Below are 23,901 nucleotides of genomic sequence, written 5' to 3' on the forward strand. Positions count from 1 at the left end.
TTATTCAGTCATTGCATAACATTCTATGCATCTTGTGAGAAAACAATATTGCATAAATTCCCATCATAAAGTCTAAAAATTCTTTGGCAGACACAGGCTATACTGGGTTCTTCTGTCTCTGTCTCCTATAACAATCCCTGTAATTTTTTTTTTTTTATTTGACAGAAATCACAAGTAGGCAGAGAGGCAAGTAGAGAGAGAGGAGGAAGCAGTCTCCCCGCTGAGCAGAGAGTCTGATGCGGGGCTCGATCCCAGGACCCTGGGATCATGACCTGAGCCGAAGGAAGAGGCTTTAACCCACTGAGCCACCCAGGTGCCCCAACAATCCCTGTAATTTTAAATTAGTTTTCTAATGATAAGCCGTGTGCTCAAAAATCTTCACAGGTCATGAATTTCTTCACTGATAACAATAATAATGGATGGAAATAATTTAACCTAGGTATATAAGCATGGCCTACTACTAAAAAATGAAACATGTACATAGGAAAATAATGCATATTCTACTTTCTTTAAATACTTAAGAAATAAAGTCAAGTTTTTCAGAATAATTTTAGAGGAAAGAAACTTGAAAAGCTCAAACTTATATAAACGGTGACATGTGTCTTCTTTAACAACTACTCTGGATACTTTACAGCTGCAAATTTAGCTTTTGAAGGTTTGAATAAACCCAAGAATAAGAAAGGAGCCTGACCAGTGATAAGCTATGTGCCGAGACTCACATGATGAAACTCTAAATAAGGAAATAATTGTAGGAGCAGGTCACTGAACTCCAGGATGAATTAAGCTGAACCCAATAACTCCACCTTAAAGCGCTGGGTCATTCTCTATACAGTATATGCCATCCCTTGTAAGGAATTAAAATACTATTTTTCTAATACAGCGCTGGTGAAACAAAGAAAACACATAGAACTCTAAGAAATGAATCAAAAAATTAAAATTTTTGGTGAATTCAAAAGTTAAATGTTGAATTTTAGGTTCCATCTATGACATAAACAAACTTAACCACTGTTCCAAATGGAAACAAGAAAAGTTAGTTCCTACAGTCTCCACCCTCCTCTACCTGAGACAATGTATCATAAAGATGGAATCATTTAATTCCTCAATGTTATTACCATTCTAATAGAGTCAGTAAAATCAAATGTTTTAACATAAATGCTTTGTTAAAAGAGTTTAGCATTACTTCATAATTACTAAATAGCAAATCTTCCACTGAATATTAAAATTCAATTTGACTGGTCATAGTTAACCCTTGTTACACGACCAGTAGCCCAAATTTGCATAGGGCAGTGACAGTCTCTGACTATTGCCCAAGCATAATTAATAACAGCTTCCCTTGCTACTCTCAAAAGTCTCCTGATTTGCAAGGTAAGTTATGTTTGGAATACTATCACCTTTCTCAAGACTTAAAATAGTGTGATGGTGCACAGGGCTGCATCAGTTGGTGAAGCACGTGACTCTTGATCTCAGGGTTGTGAGTTCAAGCCTCATATTGGGCAAAGAGCTTACATTAAAAATATATACATATTGTGACAAAGAATAACTAAATTTAACATCAGAGAGAAAAAGGGTAAAAAGTCAGAATTTACTTCTTCTGAAATAACATTTGATGGACCATTTCAAATGTTTTTTGTGTCCCTGATCCACTCACTCTACTGTCAACTAAAACTGAATGTTCAGTTAATTAAGCTGAGAGCTTATTGGTACTATGCTACACACTAAAATAAAAAGGGCTTCCGAAATATGCCCTTCCTGGCAGCAAATAAAACCAAAAAGAAAATAAAGTGGCCTACCAATGGGCATATAGGACTGAAAGCTAACAAAATAGAAATACAAAAGCTGCCACATAAAAGGACATGTATATACCATACGCTCTCATTTCCAAAGTAAACCTGAAAATAATCTAATGTCATAGAGTTCTTCATTACAGTAAGGCTAAGAAGTGTAATTTTTATTTTAGTTACTAACACTATTGGTATTTCCATTTTAGATACTAGAAAATTGTATGATGCAGTTAAAATCATGAGGTCAATAAGTAGGAGAGCCTGAGATTCAGCACCCCTGCTCTCTGTCATGATTTCCAATGATCCTAGTATTAATTCTACAATGGTCCTGGCGAACTCACTGAATGCAGGCATCTTATTATATATTTTATCCCAGAACACCTTAAAAACCAAATTTTTGTGTTGTCATGATCAAATCCTTATACTGAACTCAGTATGCAATGATGACCTCCTCTCCTTCAGAGACATTAAGATACGGATATTAATTATTGAATTTTATTTTCTTCATTTTTCTGATTGGAATTGGAACAAATGTATAGAATTCATGTGAACTAGAAGCTTTATAATTCTGAGACTTTCCATACAGGAATATCTTCCTATTTATTTAGATCTCTTTGCAAGTCTTTTTCAAAAAGTCCTATTTTTAGTCTTACATATTTATAATTTTAGTATTTTGAAACCTCTGATATGTACAAAACAACATCTAGTATCTGCTCAATTTACTAATAATGAAACAAATATCCATATGCCCAGTACTTAGTTTATGAAGTAGAACATGCACTGTCACTTTGAAGACCCCTGGATACCATTCCTTGATTGAATTCCACTCCTAGAGTTAATTACTATCCTATGCTAATAATTCCTTACAGTACTTTGAGTCTTACCACATATCTGTAAATTAATAACAATGTGTTAGTTATTTCTGTTTGGGTCTTTATATAAATGAAAATATTACTATAATATATTTTTCTTTGATTTTATTTTTTAACTGAACTTTGTGTTTATGAGATTTAAGTTGATAGAGGAGTGATTTATTTTCTCTGTTTTATAATACATTACCATGAAAACATAGCTCAATGCATTTATCCATTCCACTATTGACAGACATTTGGGGTATTTCCAATATTTACTTTTACAAACAGTGCTGCCATAAATATTCTAGTATATGTTTCCAGTGCACATATCAACACGTGGTTTGTGGACTCAAGCCAGTCCATGAATTGTTTGTTTTAAAGTCCATGACAGGATAAATACAGAAATGGGGGTAAGCATTTAGAGGCTTTAATAGTAACTGGATTTTGTTGTAATATCTGAGCTAGAATCAGTCAACTCATCTCATTTAGTCGGGCTTCACCAGTCTGATGGTTTGAACTCATGTAAGTCACACTACGGCAAAAAACCACATACGAGTTATGTGTAGTTACAATCGTGATATTTTAAAGATATTTACAGGTTAGCAACTGTAATCCAAAAATGTATGAAAGTTGGAAAAAATTTAAATACATATACATTTTATAAATATCTGTACATTCTTTTCATTTGTAAATAAGCCTGTTTTTTTTTAAGATTTTATTTTTATTTATTTGACAGAGAAGGAAGAGCAAAGAGCCAAAGGATCACTCAGACTATCAAAATCACCTCCCTTTAAAACTGCTTCACTCTTTAAATGTCAATCAGTAATTCCTGTTTATACCCCACTGGCCGGAACTGGATGACTAAGACACAGTTTACAACTATCCATTATAGGAAGGTATCTTTGGTAGCCAGATTACCAAGCAAAATGCATGTGGGGTTTTGCTAATAAGTATTAGTAAATTGAAGTTCACTGTATAATAAGCTACTTCAGAACTTAGTGGTTTAAAATAATTATTATGTCTTAGACTTCTTGGGGCGGGGGGGGCAGCTCTGACATGATTCAGCTGAGTCTGGAGGATCTACACTGGTCTCGTGCTCTTGTCTAGGACCTCGGCTGGGATGGCTGAGCCTTCTTCTCTTCTCATGTGACCTCTAGTAGTTCAGGAGGTCAGGCCTTCTTCCCATGGTGGTCTGAGAGTTCCCAGAAGCAAGCGAAGGCAAGCCTCATTGCACTAGTACTTCTTTTAAAGATTTTATCCATGTATTTGACGAAAAGAGAGACAGCAAGGGAGGGAGCACAAGCAAGGGGAGTGGGAGAGGGAGAAGCAGGCTTCCCGATGAGCAAGAAGCCTGATGCAGGGCTCCATCCCAGGACCCTGGGATCATGACCTGAGTTGAAAGCAGATGCCCAACAACTGAGTCACCCAGGTGCCCCAATAAGCCTGTTTTTAAAATTTATCATTTAACATTATAGCTAAATTAGAGAAGTAAAATTTGTGTAATTTATTTTAATGCCTAATTTATTGATAGCAATGTAAGCTTCAACTGATTTTTTGTTAAGACAAAACATACCTTCAAGAATGTAGTAGTACCCATAAGCAAAATAAAGACAAAAGAAGTGATTCCAAATAAATGGAAACTAAAATATTAAAACTACCTCTGTGTTCAACCTAAGATGTTGGCTGAATATAATGTGATGTATTCACACAATGGAGAATTATGTAAAAAAAAGAATGAGGAAGGTCTTTGAGAAATGAAAGAAAATCTCAAGAGAATGTCATGGGGGCTGGGGGGAGAGTCAAAATGCAGAAAGCATATATAATAACCCCATTTGTGAAAGAAGGGAAAATAAACTGATATATATTCTAAACACAGCAAAAAAAAAAAAAAAAAAAGAAAGAAAGAAAAAGAAAAAGAAAAAATTCCAGTGAATTTGGTTTACATGAGAGGTATATAGAGTGGAAGGAATACAGGAGGGGGCATGGCTTCTGTAAGGAATCTCTTTTTATATATAATTTTTACTTTTGAAAGCATAGAATTCATATTAGAAAAATAAAATAATTAAAAACACGAAGCAGAAAAACAAAAACCAAACACAAAACCCCTGAAAGCAAGGTGAAACAAATGCAGTTAAATTGTATTTCAAATGAGCATCATAACTATAAGGGAGGAGAAAGAGAGAAGGGGACGAGAAGAGAGGGGACAGGGAGAAAAGGAAACAAAGAGTGGGAAGGAGGAAAAGAGGAAAATTTCAAAACTAGGATTCCTTTGTCCTGGATCATTCGAGAAGCCCTGGTCCGAGGTACACTCAGCAGTGGAGCAGCTGGCTCACAGTTCTTGGTGAATTTTACCAATTAATTCCACACAGTTTTCTGAAGCATGGTACATCTACAGCATCTGCCAGTTCTAGTTGCTCAGTAATGCTGATATTGCCATTTAATCCTGGATATAAAGTGAGATATAACACTCACAGCAGTTTAAATTTGCCTTTCCAGTGATAGAGGTTAGTGTCAGAATATTTACAAATTTGTATTGCTTATTTTGATTTCTTTTCAATGAAATGACTACATCTTATCCCCACTTTTCATTGGTTGCTTGTCTTGTTCTTATTAGCTTACCAAGTTTTCATATTTTAGATTCTAAATTCTGCTGATCATGGGCAATGCAAACATTTTATTTCAGCTTTAGAACTGTCATGTCACTACTCTCCCAGTGCCTTTTGATGGAGGAATGAAGGAAGGAGGAATGATGGAGGAATGAATCTGAATGAAGTGAAATTTATCAAACTATCTCTAGAGTTGTGCTTCTTTTTAAACGTAATCCATTCATTGGAAGAGATTGAAAACATTCTATTATGTCCCCTTTCAAATTTAAGTTATTAAGCCAACTGGAATTGATTTTTATGTGAAGTGTGAGGTGGGGTCTAGTTTTATCTTTTCCATATTAATTGCTAATTTTCCCTCCATATTCTGCCAGAAGACTAGGCTCCCTCTACGGATTTGCAATGCTAAGGGAACAAGTTCCCATGTACGTGTGGGTTGCTCATGAGCTAAGCACTCTGTTCCAGCACTCTATTCCTAAACTAGCACACTGTAATAATTATAATAGGTTTAAAATAGATCTTGGTATCTGATAGGCTAAGAGGTGCTTCCTTGTACTACTTTTTCAGTAGTGAATTAGCAGTTCTTGTCCTTCTGAGCTACCGTATGAATGTTAAAATGAGGTAGTCAGCTTAATGAAAAGTCTTGTTGAGACTTGATAGGAGTTGCATTAAATCATGCAACAATTGGAGGAAAATGTTCATTTTAAAAATAGCGTCTTCTTATCTACAGTGTGAGTCTCCATTTATTTGGATGTATTTTAATGTTTTTCAATACAATTTTATAATTTCCATAAAAAATTTGCATGATTTTCATTATTCTTAGATACCTTATAATTCATGCTGCTATTAAAATAGAACATTTTCCAAGTTAAAATATTAACTAAATATTACTAAATTAACTAAATATTATTAATATATGGAATTGTACTTGAATTTTGTTGGGGCACCTGAGTGGCTCAGTTGGGTCATGATCTTGGGGGTCATTAGACTGAGGGCACAGACTTGCAACAGGCTCCTCACTCAGCAGGGAGTCTGCCTGAAATTCTCTTTCTCTTCCTCTACCTCTCACCCTCCCCTTCTCGTTCATTCTCTCTCTTAAAAAATAAATCTTTAAAACAATCTAATAATTTGTAGATCTTTTTCCTAATGGGAAATCACGTCACCTTTATAACAAATCAAAATTTATTTCCTCTCAAAGCTTAATAACTTTCTTTCCATTCCCTTCCACCTCACCTCCCTCCCTCTCTCTCACATTATCATTTCTGGAATAACTTATTGGTTATATAGATGATGCCTATTCATTGGAATAAGAGACTCAAAAAATCCATGACTACCAGGAAGCAAGGATCACTAGGGAAACGTCTCAGAGGCTGGCTACCACATGGAACATTTTTTAGATTTTTCTTTACCTTCTATTTTAAAAATAAACTTTTTAAAATTTTGTTGGTTGTCAATTATTTGGCATATCTTTCCCAATTTTTACTTCCAACATTTTCTTTATTTTTCAGTTTAGGAGCTTTTCTATTAATAACAGAACTGGGATTTGTTTTGTTCTGTTTTCTGCCCAATAATCTCTTTTAACTGGAACTTTTAATCCATCCCTATTTATAATGATCACTGCTGTGTTTGGATTTGTCTCTACCATCTACTTCTACCTTCTGTTCTTTGTTAACTTTTTTTTTTTTTTTGTCTTTCTTCATCTTGATCAATGTTCAGTGATTTTGCTATACTACATTAAAGTGTTCTACCGGAGCGCCTGGGTGGCTCAGTGGGTGAAAGCCTCTGCCTTCGGCCCAGGTCATGATCTCGGGGTCCTGGGATTGAGCCCCAAATCAGGCTGTCTGCTCAGCAGGGAGCCTGCTTCCACCTCTCTCTCTGCCTGCCTCTCTGCCTACTTGTGATCTCTGTCTGTCAAATAAATAAATAAAATCTTTAAAAAAAAAGTGTTCTTTTGATTTTACTATGCTATATTATTGGCTTGAGATTTGTTTTGCTTTGTGAAATAAAGATCAATGTCTTTCATCAATTCAAAATCTGTTTCAGGCATCATCACTTTGAATATTGTGTTACCCCTATTTTCTCTCTTCCCTCCATCTGGCTGTCCAATTAGATATATGTGACATTTTATCTTTTTATCTTCCACATCTCTTAAAGTCTCTTTCATATTTCCTAGCTGTCTCTCTATTCTATATTCTTTGTATTTTCTTTAGATCTTTTATTTGAAAAAATTCCCATTTCAGCTGTGTTTCCTCTGTTACATAATCCATAAAATGAATTTCAACTACATTTGCTATTTTTTTTTTTAATCTCTCAAACTACTGTTTGGTTCTTTTTTTCAAATGTATGCTTGCTTTTAGTCTGTGTCTTTGGCTATATTTTAGATAAACTATATTATTTTTAAACATATTAAATATAATTAATTTATATTTTATAAGTGAAAGTTCCAGTAGCTACAATCTTTTTGAATTTGTTTCTTCGTGTTTATCTTCTGAATAAATTTATGCTTTGTTCTACCTTATTTAGTGCTGATTTTTAATACGATCTCATGCCCTTTGAAATTTTATCTATAAGAATTATTTAAGACCTTGACTTAAAGAGCTTTTCTTTTTGTGGGATTTTTGCTTGCTTCTGCAAAGTACTTGGGGAAATTATCAACCTTAAAACTGAAATTTATTTTTCAATGTGAATTTGAATTACATGAGGGTGAAGTTAGGAATTTTCTTTAGGTAAAACTTTCCTATGCTTACACTGCACGCAGAACCAAGACCAAGAAAAGTAACTATTCCTATTCTCCATCAAGAGCATATGCATCCTCTCTCCCTCACCTCCTTCGTGTCTGTTCTGCTTGTTTAATTGAACTCACAGTAAGAGTTTCCTTCCAGAGATCCTAATTATACAGAGGGTTTTCCAATACAATCTAACCAATTTTTGCCTGCCAAAGCTATTTTATGTTTATCAAAAATGTTCTCAAATCCTAAACTGTATACCATGAAGAACTGCCAAATATCACAGAAAGAACATCTGTTTCAGTGCTTGCTAACTTCTCTTGATTTGAGATTTCGTGGTATTCATGTACTCTTAAAATTCCCTTTACTTTCCCACCAACTGAGCTATACAATTAAATAATCTTTTTTAAAAATAGATTTTTGGGGGCATCTGGGTGGCTCAGTGGGTTAAGCCTGCCTTTGGCTCAGGTCATGATCTCAGGATCTTGGGATCGAGCCCCACATTGGGCTCTCTGCTCAGTGGGGAGCCTGCTTCCCTGCCTACTTGTGATCTCTCTCTCTCTCTCTCTCTCTCTCTGTCAAATAAATAAAATCTCAAAAAAATTTAAAAAATAGATTTCTCAAAAACTATATTCTGTTGGTATTTTTGGTTTTTACTAATGAGAAGATTTCTCTAGTTACACAGTCCACCGTACTATCAGATATTAAAGGGAAGAATGACTATATTTCTCATTTGAAGAAAACAATGAAACGTTAGGATTCTAGCCATATGTCTTAGACTCAGGAAGGCCCTAAATGCCTTCCCTATTCAAAGGGGACAGACAGCACAGAGCTACTCTTCAATCATTACACCTATACGAAATGTTAAGATCTTCACAAATTCTCAAACAAGCCTAACATTAGACACCACTTGCTTCATTATTGAGAAAGGATATTATTTTAACCATGGTGAGCAGCAAAGAATCGATAATCCTCTAATATGTTAAAGGGTGAGTCAGAGATTCCTATAGTAGAAAGAAGAGGTGATGACTAGAAATTGAAATGCAGAGAGAAAGAGACAAAAAAGACTTCCTTTATATTCATGTCTGTCTGTACTCTAAAAAAGGAGGGAGAAAAAATTGGGTCTTATACCATATGGAATATTCAGTTCAAGACATAACGCAAACCGTATAGAAACACACTTTTGAAAGAAGGCCTAAATTAGATCAGTATCTGTGCTCAGAGGTCTAATATACCCACATTTAATTTGTACAAATATGAGCCAAGTAGAGTCCCTTTAACTGATGGTCTTCTTCCTCTATTCCCTCTCTCAGTTAAAGAGTACCACCAACCATTCATTTATGCAAGCTAGAAACTTAGAAACCATTCTTGAGGTATCTCTTACTCTCTCTCCAAATCCACTTCATTACCAAATACCCTACATTTTGTCCTCAAAAGTCTTCTAAATCAATCTATATCTTCTCATCCCCTCTACCAGTACCTTCATCCAAGCTTTCATAATGTATTACCTGGACTACTAAATTGGTCGCTCAGCCGGTCTCCCCATTTGCCCCTACCTTTGCCCCTACCCAGCTGCAGCCAGAGTGATATATTCAAAATGTAAATCTGTTCACATCATCTCCCTACTTCAAACATCTCTACAGCTTCTCATCATTCTGGGAAAAGACAAAAGTCTTAATATTAACTATCAGATCCACATTGTGATCCCACCTACCTCTCGAATAATATTCTTCCCAATACTTGTTCCTCTCTTTGCACCAATACATTGTCCTTCTTTCTTTTCTTCATTCACAGTGCTCCTTCCTGCACCACAAAGCCTAGATCAGTTTCCCTACAACAAATACTCTTACCTTTCTTCCTTCTTTTCCAAGTTAGTGTCCACTCATTATTTAGATATTAGCTCAATTCTCACTTTCTCACTGAAACTCCTTCTGCACTTCCTTGATTAGATCATATCACCTATTGCAAAGCCTTATGGCACCATGTACTTCTTATTCAATAAAACTAGAGTAATTGCAATTATTGAATTAATGTCTACCTTTACTCTAGCTGAAAGCTCCATGAATACAAGGATATTACCTAACATACTCATGCCCCTAAGAAGCAGTTTATTTCGTTAAATTGTAAAATATATCAGAAAAGGAAGCATGCATATAATGTACTTGTACAGGTTAAATATTAATAATAAATGAAACACTGAATAACATTACCCAAGTAAAGAAAGAGCACATTGACAGCCTGCGGAAGCCTCATTTGTGCCTTTCTACAGTCATACATCCACCTGCCAGGTATATGACCAAATAATTAACCATTAACATGAAGTTTTGATCAATATTCCCACTCTTTCCTTCACAGAATATAATTAAGTACATTCATATTTATGTATTATGTACAAAAATGTTTAGATTTTCTAAACACTTTTGTTTTAGATTTTGAAAACATATAGAAGAAATCATACTCAACATGTCCTTCTCTAATATGCTTGTTTCACTCAATGGTATGTGTCTGAGATTCAACCATGTTGATGATGTACCTCAGGTTCATTCATTCGTACACCCATATAACGTCCTACTGAATGAGTGGAAAGCAACGTCTTACTTTTATTCTAGTGACAGACCCTGGGATAGTCTGTTGATTTCTTCATCAGGTATTGCAGCACCTGACTCCTCACACGTATGTGCAAGTGCTCGGCTAGGGTATACAGCTAGGAAAAGAACTGCTGCTTGACGTGCTACACAAACCTTCAGAGATCAGCTGAATTCATAAATTGTGAATTATATTTTTTGTTATACATATGTATTTACTGAAGTACTATACAAGTTTTCTTCATTTTCTACATTTTTAATATACCTGTTATCTAAATCAAAGGATATGCTTTTGAAAATTTTTACCTATTTCATTAATATAGTCATTTATTCAACAAATATTTACTGAGACACTCATTATGTGTCAGATACTATAGTAGATACCAGAGTATTCTTATTTTTTTTTTAATAGTTATTCCAACAGTTAAAGTCTGGATGCTTGTTAGATGCTTAACACCACACCCCACTCATGGTCTTCAGAAGATCAGGTTCATTCAGATACCAAGAACCAGAGTGAGATCATGAGTGAAAACATACCTGTGAAGAGCCAGTATGGGGTACGTTGTCATTTGTTGGTAAAACTGTCCTTAAAAAAAAAAAAAATCATGTCTTATTGCTTTACTTCCAATGTAATAGCAGTATCTTTAAACGTTCCATCCCAACTTTTTTTTTTCCCCCAAAAGTAAAGTCACTTACATAACCATATGGAAAGGAACATACAAATTTAAAATGTTTAAATCTGATGTTTGTCTTGCTTTTAAAATAAATCATTCTATTTCTCTCCCACCTCATCACGACCCACAAGCCTGGAAATGGCTTTACGTGATGGAGTTTTAACAGGTCACTATTACTTCTGAGGACTAAAATAAACATTAACATAGTTTGATCAGTGGCAGGGAGTTTCATAGTACTTAGTCCATCATTATCACTTCCCAACTACTCTTTTCACTTTACACCCTTTTATCTTCCAATAAATAAGAATTGCAATAATGGAAACATTGTCTGGTCTGCAGTTCAATTATATAATTAAGCTTCAACACCGGGCTATAATTTGGGTGTCCCAGAGAGAAGATATTTATTGCCAACACACCCTGACAAATATAAAAGCTGCTTAATGACTATGCAGGAAAGCCAGTGTCAAAGGAATTTTTTGTGCTTACTTCCTGGTTGAGAGGTATAAGAGAGGATATAAAAAAATCATCCAATTTATTCAGGGAAATTTTTATCATAATATGAGCAGCAGATCTAATTTATAAAAATAGTTTAAATTCTTTAAAACTCATTGTTTTCATAACCTTACTTAAATAAAAAGCATGTTTTCAAAATCATATTCACTAATACACAGTAAGCTCAGGATTTGTGTGGTGGTATTTGCATGTGCTGTGCTTACCTAAATTATTTACATGAACTCTATCTTAAACACAGTGCAAAGGTATGGTTCCATGAGGCTCATTAACATACATAAATACCTACCTGTCAGTTGGTAGTGTGTGTTCAGTACTTACTAAATGGGAGGTGATACACATGAGCAAATTCCATGAGAAGTAGAAGTGAAAGGTGTCTGTAGCCAAAGCAGTTATAATAGTTGTATGCCAATTACATCTCGATTTAAAAAATAGTTATCACTATCACTATTGTTGTAAGAAAAGTTTAACGGTTTAGGAATGCATTTATGTGGGCTAATATAGTTCCATGTATGATAGATGTATACAGAAAGAAAGGGAATCATCTAAGGCAGATGTAACTTGCTAAGTTTTGCCATGAACAAAACACAGTTTCTAAATACAACTTTGTTACTGCTTTCCTAAACTATTTATTCTCTCCGCTTTTGTATGATGAGTATAATTTTCTTACCAATATATAATACAGAAATATTTGTACTGGTATTTTAAATTGATTTTAAACCATAAAAAATTAATATTAGCTAAACATATGTATCCTCTATGATCCAGTAATTCTGTTCTTGAGAATATATCCATTAGAAATGAGGGCTCAGGTCCAACAAAAGACATGCAAAGTATGTTCAAGGCAGCTTTATTTGTAATAGCCCCAAACTGGAAACAACCCAAATGTCCATGGACAGTAGACTGAGTAAATTCACTGCTGTTTATACATTCAATGGCATAATGCAGAACAATGAAAAAGAATTAGCTACTAATATATACAGCAACACAGTTAATAGGCAAATTTAACCTGTGTGTAAGTAAGAGCATAATCATATTTTTTTAGGGAACTGGAAATACTCTGGGTGTCAATGGTTACATTTTACATATGTAAACCTTTGAGTGTATGCTTAAGAACAGTTAAAACTCTATAAAAAAATCCTCAGTTAAAAGCAAAAGCAATACAACAATATGTGTCAAAAGCTAAAGAAGGCTGACTTATTGACTTACTGAGTTAGTAGTAAGGAAAAAAAATCAATCTGTTTTAAAAAGCTGTGTTCATGTACAAACATGCATTACAAAATTATGAATAGGAAAAAAAATTAAAATCAACCTATACAACAATAGGCAAACAGGTGATTGTGTTATTTCAATTTAATTTAGGAAAAATTATTTCAAATTAATTTAAGAAAAAAAACTTAATTTAAAAAATCAGTGAAAAAAAATCCAAATACAAATTACTCATGGTGAATAACTATAAAACGAATGCATGCCCATAAACACACTTATATAAAAGACTAGGTAGAAATGTACAAAAAAGAAACTTGTGTGTGCTGAATAATGGAAGATTCAATTTTCATTTTAAAAAATTCTCTGAAGCTGTTATAATTCTCCTCTAATAACAGTAAGAACATGTATAAATATATTCAATATTTCAAGAACTAATTAATGTAAAATGTTACCAAAAGGGGATTACACTTCAGATAAAGTAAATGACATAGAGAAGACATAGAGGGAAGCAAAAGTACTAAATTATGCAAAAGGAAAAAATTCTAAGCAAAAAATTCAAATGGCTGTGTAGTTGGGTATAGATTTGTAGAACAGAAAACCAAGGAAGAGGGCGCCTGGGTGGCTCAGTGGGTTAAGCCGTTGCCTTCGGCTCAGGTCATGATCTCAGAGTCCTGGGATCGAGTCCCGCATCGGGCTCTCTGCTCAGCAGGGAGCCTGCTTCCTCCTCTCTCTCTCTCTGCCTGCCTCTCTACCTACTTGTGATCTCTGTCTGTCAAATAAATAAATAAAATCTTTAAAAAAAAAAAAAAAGAAAACCAAGGAAGAGAGAATCCTGACTTCAAGGAACAAACTAAGCCAGCTGAGTATCAGGTAAGAGTTTAAGCAGGTAAGTGTTTCAGAATACCATCTCTGCTATTAACTAGCTGTATAATGTCCCTCTAAAAACAAGAACAATAATAACGGAATCATTGCGTTGTTATCCTCATTACTAAATGAGTTAAGGCTGGTGAAACATTTAGAACAATGCCTGCCAATAATAAGTACTCAATTAATATTAGATAATACAACAGGAAGATTAAAGCTTGCAGAAGAAATAAAGATTAACTTCATTTGATTTTTTTCTAAATTTAGCCTTTAAAAATTTTCAAGCTCACCACTTTATCAGTTATATTTAGTTTGGTAATGATTTTTCTTATTACTCAGAAATTTAATATTAATTTTATCTAGTATTCGCAGAGGCCTGATTCACACAATGGCAGCTTTGTAGAAATTCAACATGATATAGTAGGTACATAAGCAATATATAAACATATAAACAATAGTACTTGTTTCCATGTGAGCCTCACAGCTAATTTTAAAATCTGGAATGTAGTGTTATTAAATGGCTAGAGAAACAGATAAATTACAGCCTGGACGTATTAGGCTCGTGGTTGAGTATTCAACAGAGCTATTATTGCTTCAATAAAAGTCTATCATCTAGACCTAGAATACAGACTGCTTTCCCCACCCCTCAAAGCAAAAATGACAGAACATAAGACACTGTCATGAGGGAGCTTGTACTGCACACGCCCACCCCCCCATCTCGGTGGCATTTCTTCAACAATTTCCTGTTCTGTAATTTGTTATATGTTTCTCTCTTTCTTCCCCTTTTATGGTTCTTTTGCTCCTCTATTCTCCATATGAATGGTATGAATGGACAGTTAATGTCCTCAATCTATCATCACCACCCCCCAACAAAACGAACACACACACACACACACACACACACACACACACACACACACACACAAAAGTAGTGGTTTCTAAGGTCTTCATCATCAAGCACAGGAAGAAATGAAAGGTGCTGCTCAGGACAATCCTGACAGGCGTGGAGATGAATGATCTGGCCCCGTAACCGTCCTCATCAGCTGCAGTGGCAACACCTGGAAGCATACTGGAAATGCAGATTCTCATCTCTAAGCAAGAGTCAGAATCTCTGGTGGCCCCCAAAATCTGCAGGGTTATGAACTCTCAGGTGATTCTGATGCCCACTCAATTTTAAGAATCACTTGTAAATGCCATTCCATATAAACCACCTCGCAACTAAATCTTCCAAGGAGCGGAAAGTCTAGCAGTGCCATTAACTCTCTGGTGTAAACTAACCCTTGTTAACTCTATTTATCTTCAAACATAATTAAGACAGAAATGATAGGTTTTTCTTTTTCATAAATGTCAGAAAATATTTTTCCACAAATTGATTAAAAAGTCTTTGAAAACAGAAATCTAACATATCGAATCTGAAAAAAAATTAAAGTTAAATTGTCCCAAAATTAAATCAAAAATCATCTCAGACGTTGAAAGAGTGGTATACTGAATCTCATTTGAATCACCATTGGATCCTCACTGAACAACACGATAGCCACTGGCCACATGTGGCTACTGAGCACTTGAACTGGGACGAGTGGAAACTGAAATGTGCTGTAAACATAAAAATGTACCAGATTTTGAAGGCTTAATAAGAAAAACAATGTAAACTATATCCTTAACAATTTTTATGTTTATATTGAGTCACATGGAAATGATTGCATTTTTTACATACTGGGTTAAATAAACTAGATAATGACAATTATTTTCCCTTGTTTCAACCAGCAGTTACTAATAATCATATCTTAATCCAAACAAAAAAATTATGTCATGAATTATAAAGTTTCAAGTTATTAAAGAAATTTTCAAGATTAAAGAATGTGTCAGACCTTTTTTACTTTATTAAATATTTAGCATTTCCTTTCTTCTCTTGCTCTCCTGGCCTTTGTTTTATCCCTCTTTACAATGTCCACTCAAGTTTCTGCTTGCTGAGACATCTCAGCCAGCTGGGCTGACATGATTATCTCCAAACAAAAATAACAATAACTATAACTACAGAAGAACACACAAATCAGAGGAAATGCCTAGAACCCTCTCTGTGGAGGTGACATTTAAACCGAGAAGGAAAGGATGAAGATATTCAGGTCATGTTTATGTGTGGGAGGCTGGGGTGAGTTTGGAAGGAGTTTTGAATGAAAAGGGCAAAGTTGTGAAAAATAACTTGGCTTTTTTTTTTGAGAACTGAGAAAACATGAATGTGACAATAGGTAAGAGAGTGACCAGGGGAAGCCAGAACATCAAATGCCTCAGAGGCTGCAACAAAGGGTCTGGCCTTTATTCCTGGCACAATGGGCAACCAACTGGATGGATTCAGACAGGGGGTGATAGGTTCTTATTTATGTTTTAAGATCACCATAGAAGGGAACACTATGGAAACTGAAAAAACAGTTAATGGGCAGCTGGAGTTGTCCCGGTGTGCAATTACTATGCCTTGGATGACACAGCAGCAGAGAGGGAAGAGGATATGGAAACTGCAAGGCTCATTTGGAAGTAATATTGGTAGATCTCTAATTCACTGACAAATTAAACCGGGTATGTAAGGAAAAGGCAGAAAAGAAGAACAACTCCTGGCTTATGGTTTAAGCAAAAGATTGAGGGTTTTTTGTTTTGTTTTGTTTGTTTGTCTGTTTTAAATATCAACTTCCAGGATCATAAGAGAAAATAAAAAATCATGGAGATGAAAAGAAACGGTATTTCCATTCATTTAGTAACTGCCAAGTACTAGAAAATGATGTTGGGTGGTTTCTTCTACTGTTGTTCTCCAATTTTAAGTTTTTCAGGAGCCCTATGAAAGTAGGTAACATTCCTCTAGATGAGAGACAGGCAAACTAAAGCACAAACAAGTTAAGTAACTTGTCAAGGGTCACTCAGTAGTAGCTCAATCTACTGTCTAATTCCCTCTGTCTTAAATGCTTTACACATACCACCCCATACCAAGACTGATAATTTTCTCTAAATCAATGACCTACTGTTCCTAAGATATTTATTACAAGATGGCTAAAGACATAATGCAATCAATCTTCCACAATTTTACAAAAGACCACTGGAGTGAGCACACTGCTCCAAACACTGTGATTTTCAATTATATTGTTAGTAAAACAAAAGTGTTTGTGAGGATGAATCGGGGTGGTTTTATTGCAAGCTGAGCTGTCAGGATTCTACCTGAGAAACTCTGAAATTATCTGTTTAATGCGTCACTTCAAATGCAGAAACTGCCCTTTGCACCTGAAAGGCCTTGTGTGTTTTTTTATCTCAACACCAGGGAAGACAGGATGCAGCCCTGGACAGAAGGGATGCAGCCATGAATAGACGGGATGCAGCCATGGATAGACGGGATGCAGCCACGGAGAGCATCACTCAGAACAGGCCTGGCATTTGGGTACTTACACTACTAGCATCAATGGTACTTTGCTGTATGTCTCTTTCCCGTTAATTCCAGAAATACATAGTTTATCAGTCCTTGAATTATTGTATATATTCCTTTGTATATCTAATACTTCTTAAACTCAACGCTTCTTAAACTCAGCGCTTCTAAACTATAGTGAGGTATGTATGTCTTATATGAGGTCTTAAACACAGTAGAGACTAAAATCTGAAAGACATATTTAAAATGTTTCTCCAAAGTGCAAACACAGTACCTTCCCTATTTTGGAGTTCAGCTTGATTTGGCATTGCTCTTTAACTTCTCATAGTCTCAGTGACACAAATAAACATACATACCCACTGAATTTTCCTCTACTGCTACTTAATCAAAACACTGCACCAGTTACTCAAAGGCCAAGACAGGGAAATAGTAGTATGTACACATGCAGCATATAGCAATAATCTTGAAAAATAACAGACTTACTATTCATAGTCTAGATTATTCAGAGAAGATTCATCTTTCTATGTATTTTTCAGTGATTCCAGATGGTAGCCTCAAGCCATATCAGTTTTTTGCCATTTGTCCTAATCAGACTGGTCAAAAGGGAGGATGCCATGAAGGCAATAATGACAGTGTGGATGGGGGTGAGTTTTAAGAGAGAAGAAGGCTTTCTAGACATCAACATGAATGGTTTGGGTTTTGGACTAAGTTGATTTAATTTACAGTCTAAAATAAATATATGCATGAACCATAAGATTTAAACGTGTAAAACTGTAGTAAGACTAACTCACTTCACAGTTACCCTGCTGTTATGTGATGAATTGTGCCCTCCCCCTACTCTACCCCCTAACCCTAACCCCCAATACCTCAAAATATGATTGTACTTACGATAAGGTCCTTAAAGAGTAATCAAGGTAAAATATGGATGGGCCCTGACATAAAAGTGGTGTCCTTAGAAAAGGAGATTAGGATACAGACATTCACAAAAGGAAAATCAAGACACAGGAGAAAATGGCCATCTCTAAGCCAAGAGAGAGGTCTCAGAAGAAACCAAACCTGCAAACACCTTGATCTTGGATATCTAGGCCCCACAACTATGAGAAAATCAATTTCTGTTGTTAAAACCCCCAGTATTTTGTGAAGGCAGCCCTAGCATACTACCAACACCTACATTAAAAAATATTTTATTCATTAATTTTCTTCAAGTAGAAAAAAAAATTTTTTGAAATAAGTACGGTATACTTTCCCAATATCTGGAATAACTATATCAAAAAGAAGAGCTATATAAACTCTTGGTGTATATATTTCTATAGAAATTGATTTATATAATTCTTTATTATATATAATCAGTATCCAGGAAAAAGCACTTTGTATATTACAACATTTACCATAAACCAATTTGAATGAGAATTATTTTTGTATTTATTTCTCCAACTATTTTGCTAGTTCCTAAACTCTAGGAATTCTATTTATTCCTTATACTACTTAAGTCACTACATGTTTTGTACATAATATTCACTCAAAAAACTCTTGCCTAATTACAACCCTTTTAAATGAAGGATACATTTTTATCATAGCTATTTATTTCAAATATACAAGTTATCAATTCAATTTCACAAAACGAAACATCAGGTTTTGGACTCACGTATAAGGAAAAATATGTGCTTTATATAGGTAGAAAATGACAATGTTACTCAAAACTGTTTTAGGCTTATATAAAAGAACTATGTATTATGCATGCATATTATTTATTCTTCTTTATAATTTAAGTGTTTAATGCAGTTTGAGGACATATATCAAAAATACTCTACTCAGATAACAATTACTCTACAAGTTGTATAAGTTTCAACTTTCTGGGAACCAATGCATAATAGAAGAAAAATTCATAAGCCATGTGGAAACAGAAAGTAGTTCAGTATATACTATATATGCTAGGTATACATATCCTTACATTTCCTATTTAACATATCCATAATTCCAGGTAGCAGGATTCTTTGTCCAGAAAGAAGCTGATCAACTAAACTAAGAAAGGAAAATCATCTTTTAAACACTCTAGGCCTGGGGCACCTGGGTGGCTCAGTGGGTTAAGCCACTGCCTTCAGCTCAGGTCATGAGCTCAGGATCCTGGGATCAAGCCCCGTATCGGGCTCTCTGCTCAGCAGGGAGCCTGCTTCCTCCTCTCTCTCTGCCTGCCTCTCTGCCTCCTTGTGATCTCTTTCTGTCAAATAAATAAATAAAATCTTTAAAAAGAAAATATATTAAACACTCTAGGCCTTTTAAATTATATGCCTTCCTTCTTAAGAAGTTTCATTATCAAATAATCATAATTTAAGAGACTTTTCAACTAATACTTATCCCTAACACCTGAAGAGAAGATAATAATGTACACACAATTAAAATTAAGTTAACATTCAAAATGCTTCAATTCATTGTGCAAAACTAGTTAAAATTCTGAAAGTCCACCCCTTAAAAGCCTCAGGTTTTACGTCATCAAACATATGCCTATTATAATTGTTATCCCTGCTTTTAATAAATTATCTACAATTAAAAGCCCCAGTTTAGTGTTGTGCTATCTATCCCAGCTTAATTCAGGCGTCAGTCCACCACGGTGTTTGTCTACATATGCAGTTATTAGTAAGTTACCTTAACCTGAGAGATGCTCAAATGAGTCCAGTGAAATGAGTGACACGCTTCATATGAATAAGGATGGGACACAAAATATGAGGAAAATAAAATGACTTTATTTCATTATTAGCCTGAAAAGGTACTGTGAAAACTGAGAGGAAATCAACTGCATAACATCTCTGTAAGAAGAGGAATCTAAACTCTGGAGGCGAACGGCCATGATTCACCCCTGATGCTTACATTTAACTAGCTGTGCAGTCTCAGCTATGTCTTTACCTCTTTGCCTCAGTTTCCTCATCTGCACAATGGAGATAGTAATAGTCTATACCTTATGGTGTTAGTGTAAAGACTAAATGATTTACGTGAAGTACTGAGAACCCAGCACACAGAAAATATTTAATAAATGGTCACTAGTCATGGTAGTTAATGGTCATAGTAAGTTATGGGTATGTGTTTATATCTATATGTATGTATATGAAATCTACAGAAGCAGGATAAATATATAGAAATATTAACATGATATAGAGAGGATACAAATGAGCAAGTGATCTCAGTATCTGTCTCATGTCCAACTCTATATTGGATACTTTAAATGCCGTATCATTTAGCTTTTTTTTTTTTTTAAGTAGGCTCTCTATGCCCAGCATGGGGCTTGAATTCATGACCCGGAGATCAAGAGTCGCATGCTCTACCAGCCAGCCGCGTCTCCTTTAACCAACACACTGTGCGCATGACCAAGCGGGGATTCAGATCACTTGGCTAACAACCTCATAGCCCTACAGGTTTGAGTCAAGTCTGTTTGACTTGATAGACTGGATCTTCTTTCCGTTGCCCCAAACTACCTAAATCGCATACATTTGATGAGAAGGGCTTTGCAAATATGCTTCAAAAGACCCTCTGGCATTCCAGATTAATCAGTGAGAAAAGAGCAGTCCCATGCTAAATCTGCATAGATCTATTTCACAGTACCTGAGCAGTTCTTAAAGTGATTTTGAAATGATTACACAGAAGATATACAGATAACACAGCAATGTGCATGGACACACTAAACATAATTATTAATTTGCTTTTACATACTTGGTAAGAGGGTATTTGAATATGAATAAATCCCTTATTTGAGAGTATGAATATCTCTTTACCATGAAAAGAAGCCACAGAAAGTAAAGATGGATGAAATTTCCAAAAAAGGAGCAAATGTGGAAATGTCAAAACTTTCAAGAGAGAAAAGAGAAAGAAAGAAAGAAGACAGACATAAATTGTGAGCTTGTTCAGCATGTAATTTTTTTCATGTTTCTGAGGTTGACAAAGGGTGCATGTCAGTGGTATGGGAAAACAAGTCAGGGTCCTGAACAGGACAAAAGAAACCAAATATACTGAACCAAAGAATTATGTTTAAAAACTTCCTGTTATCTTTGAATTTCTCAAGAGAAATTTTTAAAAAAATTAAAATTAAAAAAAAAATCTGGTCATCCTATATGTTTCTTTAGCAAATTAACTAACAAATACATATAATTTTACTTTATTCATCTAGAATCAGCTTACAAATACAGGACAACTAAAAACATTCAGAGTCTATAAAATCTTCTGAGATTCTGGAATTTTTGTACCACATTGACTGTGAACTGTCATTTTCAAAGAATAACTATACTCCCGAACCTTTACCAGGATCTACTATGCCATTTCCCAGAACTCAGCAGGACCCTATCCCCTGCCCTGCTGGGAGAGTGTACTCCTTACAGACCAAAACAACTATCACTCTTGCATCACACATTAAATTCAGACACACACATGCACACACACTCACTAAAAAGACATTGGTTCAAAATCCAAAAACCCATATTTAATACTGGCTGCACATGCTTCCAAGTCTTTGTCTTCCCATGGCTGTCAAAGGACTTAAATAAAATAATGTAGGGGAAAGCACCACAAATCATACATAAAAAAGAATTCTATAAACTGTAAAGCAAGTATTAGTATCATTATTGTTATTATACTGATATTTATTAATCTTAGTGCTCACAAAAAAAAGTCTAAATTCCATAGCATGGCATAAAAAAGTGTCTATGTTCAGACTGCTTCCTATTTTTATAAACTTACTTTCCACCACCTTTTCCTATATTACCACACATCGGGGTCTCATAAAGCCATAAAACTAACTTTATTTTTTTTCATTTGCACATGCTATTCTTTTTTTAATGACTGAAATATCATTTACTGTCTTCTTCTTTTGGTCAAATCCTAGCCCTTGTATAAACATAAATTCATATGGAGGAGAATAAACTATCTGATAAAGGACTTGTAGCTATACTATATATAGAACTCCTACAATTCGATAGTAAGAAAACAACTCAATTTTTAAAAGGTGGGTAGACAATCCATGAGAGACTATGGACTCTGAGAAACAAACTGAGGGTTTTGGAGGGCTTGGGGGGTGCTGCTGGGTGAGCCTCCTTAATAAGGAGGGCACGGATTGCATGGAGCACTGGGTGTGGTACATAAACAATGAATTTTGGATCACTGAAAAAGAATTTAAAAAATTAAATTTTAAAAAAATTTAGAACACACACACACACACACACACAAAAGGTAGATGGAGATGCATAGGGTTTGAACAAAACTTCACCAAAGAAAATACATGCTTGTACATAAGCTCATGAAAAAAATGCTCAGATTCATTAGTCATTAGGGAAATGCAAATTAAAACCACAAAGAGATCTCATTACATAACTTTTAGAATGTCTAAAATTAAAAGACTGGGCATACCAAGTGTTGGTAAGAATGTAAAGAAAAGAGAACTACTGGTGGGAACATAAAGTGGTACAATCAGGAACGAGTTTGACAGTTTCTTCCATAGAATCCAGCCATTATACTTCTCAGTAATTACGGGTGACCTTTGAACAACACAGGGATTAGGGACACTGACTCCACACACACACACGCAGTTGAAAATCCACATCTCACTTTTGACTTCCCAAAACCTAACTAGTTATAGTCTACTGTTGACTGGAAATCTTACCAATAGCATAAACCATCAATTAACGGATAGTTTGTATGTTATACGTATTAAATACTAGATTCTTAAAATAAAGGAAGCTAGAGAAAAGAAAATGTTATTAAGAAAATCAGGGGCTCCTGGGGGGCTCAGTGGGTTAAGACTCTCCCTTCAGCTCAGGTCATGATCTGAGGGTTCTGGGACTGAGCCCTGCATTGGGCTCTCTGCTCAGCAAGAAGTCAACGTCCCCCCACCCTCTCTGCCTGCCTCTCTGACTACTTGTGAACTCTGTCAAATAAATAAATAAAATCTTTAAAAAAGAAGAAGAAAATCATAAGGAGGAGAAAATATATTTATAGTACTGTACTATATTTATTTTTAAAAAATCCACAAAAAAGTGGGTCTGTGCAGTTCAAACCCATGTTGTTCAAAGGTCAACTATACAAAACAAATGAAAGGATATGTCCACACAAAGATCTTGTACAAGAATGTTCATAGTCCCTTTATTTGCAAAAGCCAAAACTAAAACAAAAATGACACTCCAAATGTTCATCAACAGGTCAACGAATAAACTGTAGCATATCTTTGCAGGGTCATGCTATTCAAAAAGCGAGCAAACAAACAGAGAAGCATTGATAAATGCAACAAAATGAATGACTCTTAAAATAATTATACTAAGTGAGAGAACCCAGACACAAAAGAATACTGTGTGATTTCACAGGTATAAAATTCTAGAAAATACAAACTAATGTGCAGGGGCAGAAAGTGTATCAGTGGTTATCTGAGTAAGGAGCAGGAGGCAGGGTGTACAAAGGAGTCTGAAGAAACCTTTAGGGGTGTTAGCTATATTTACCACCTTTATGGTGATTGTTTCACTAGTATAAACATATGTCAAAACTTTTCAAATCGTGCACTTTAAATATGTGCAATTTATTCTGTCGATTGTACCTCATGTATCAGTTTTTTAAAAAAGAAATTAGCTACTGATACATAAACTTAGACAATGGGATCTCAAAATTATTATGCTGAGAAAAAGGAGGACATGAAGGTATATATGACACTATGGTATTTATAT

General features: G+C 35.0%; 1 protein-coding gene across 4 annotated transcripts in view; it reads right to left on the bottom strand.

Moving 5' to 3' along the window:
• Window positions 1-23,901, bottom strand: part of HNF4G (hepatocyte nuclear factor 4 gamma) — a 258,745-nt gene that overhangs the window by 96,904 nt on the left and 137,940 nt on the right. Inside the window, exon 2 of one of the 4 annotated variants that reach the window (XM_047727300.1) lies at window positions 11,087-11,135. The exons of the other annotated variants lie outside the window; for them this stretch is intronic. The gene's annotated coding sequence lies outside the window, so the exon portion shown is untranslated. The remainder of the gene's footprint in view (window positions 1-11,086; window positions 11,136-23,901) is intronic. 4 annotated transcript variants of the gene reach the window in all.

This window comes from Lutra lutra, chromosome 4 (assembly GCF_902655055.1).
Source record: "Lutra lutra chromosome 4, mLutLut1.2, whole genome shotgun sequence".
Classification (NCBI taxonomy): Eukaryota; Metazoa; Chordata; class Mammalia; order Carnivora; family Mustelidae; genus Lutra; species Lutra lutra.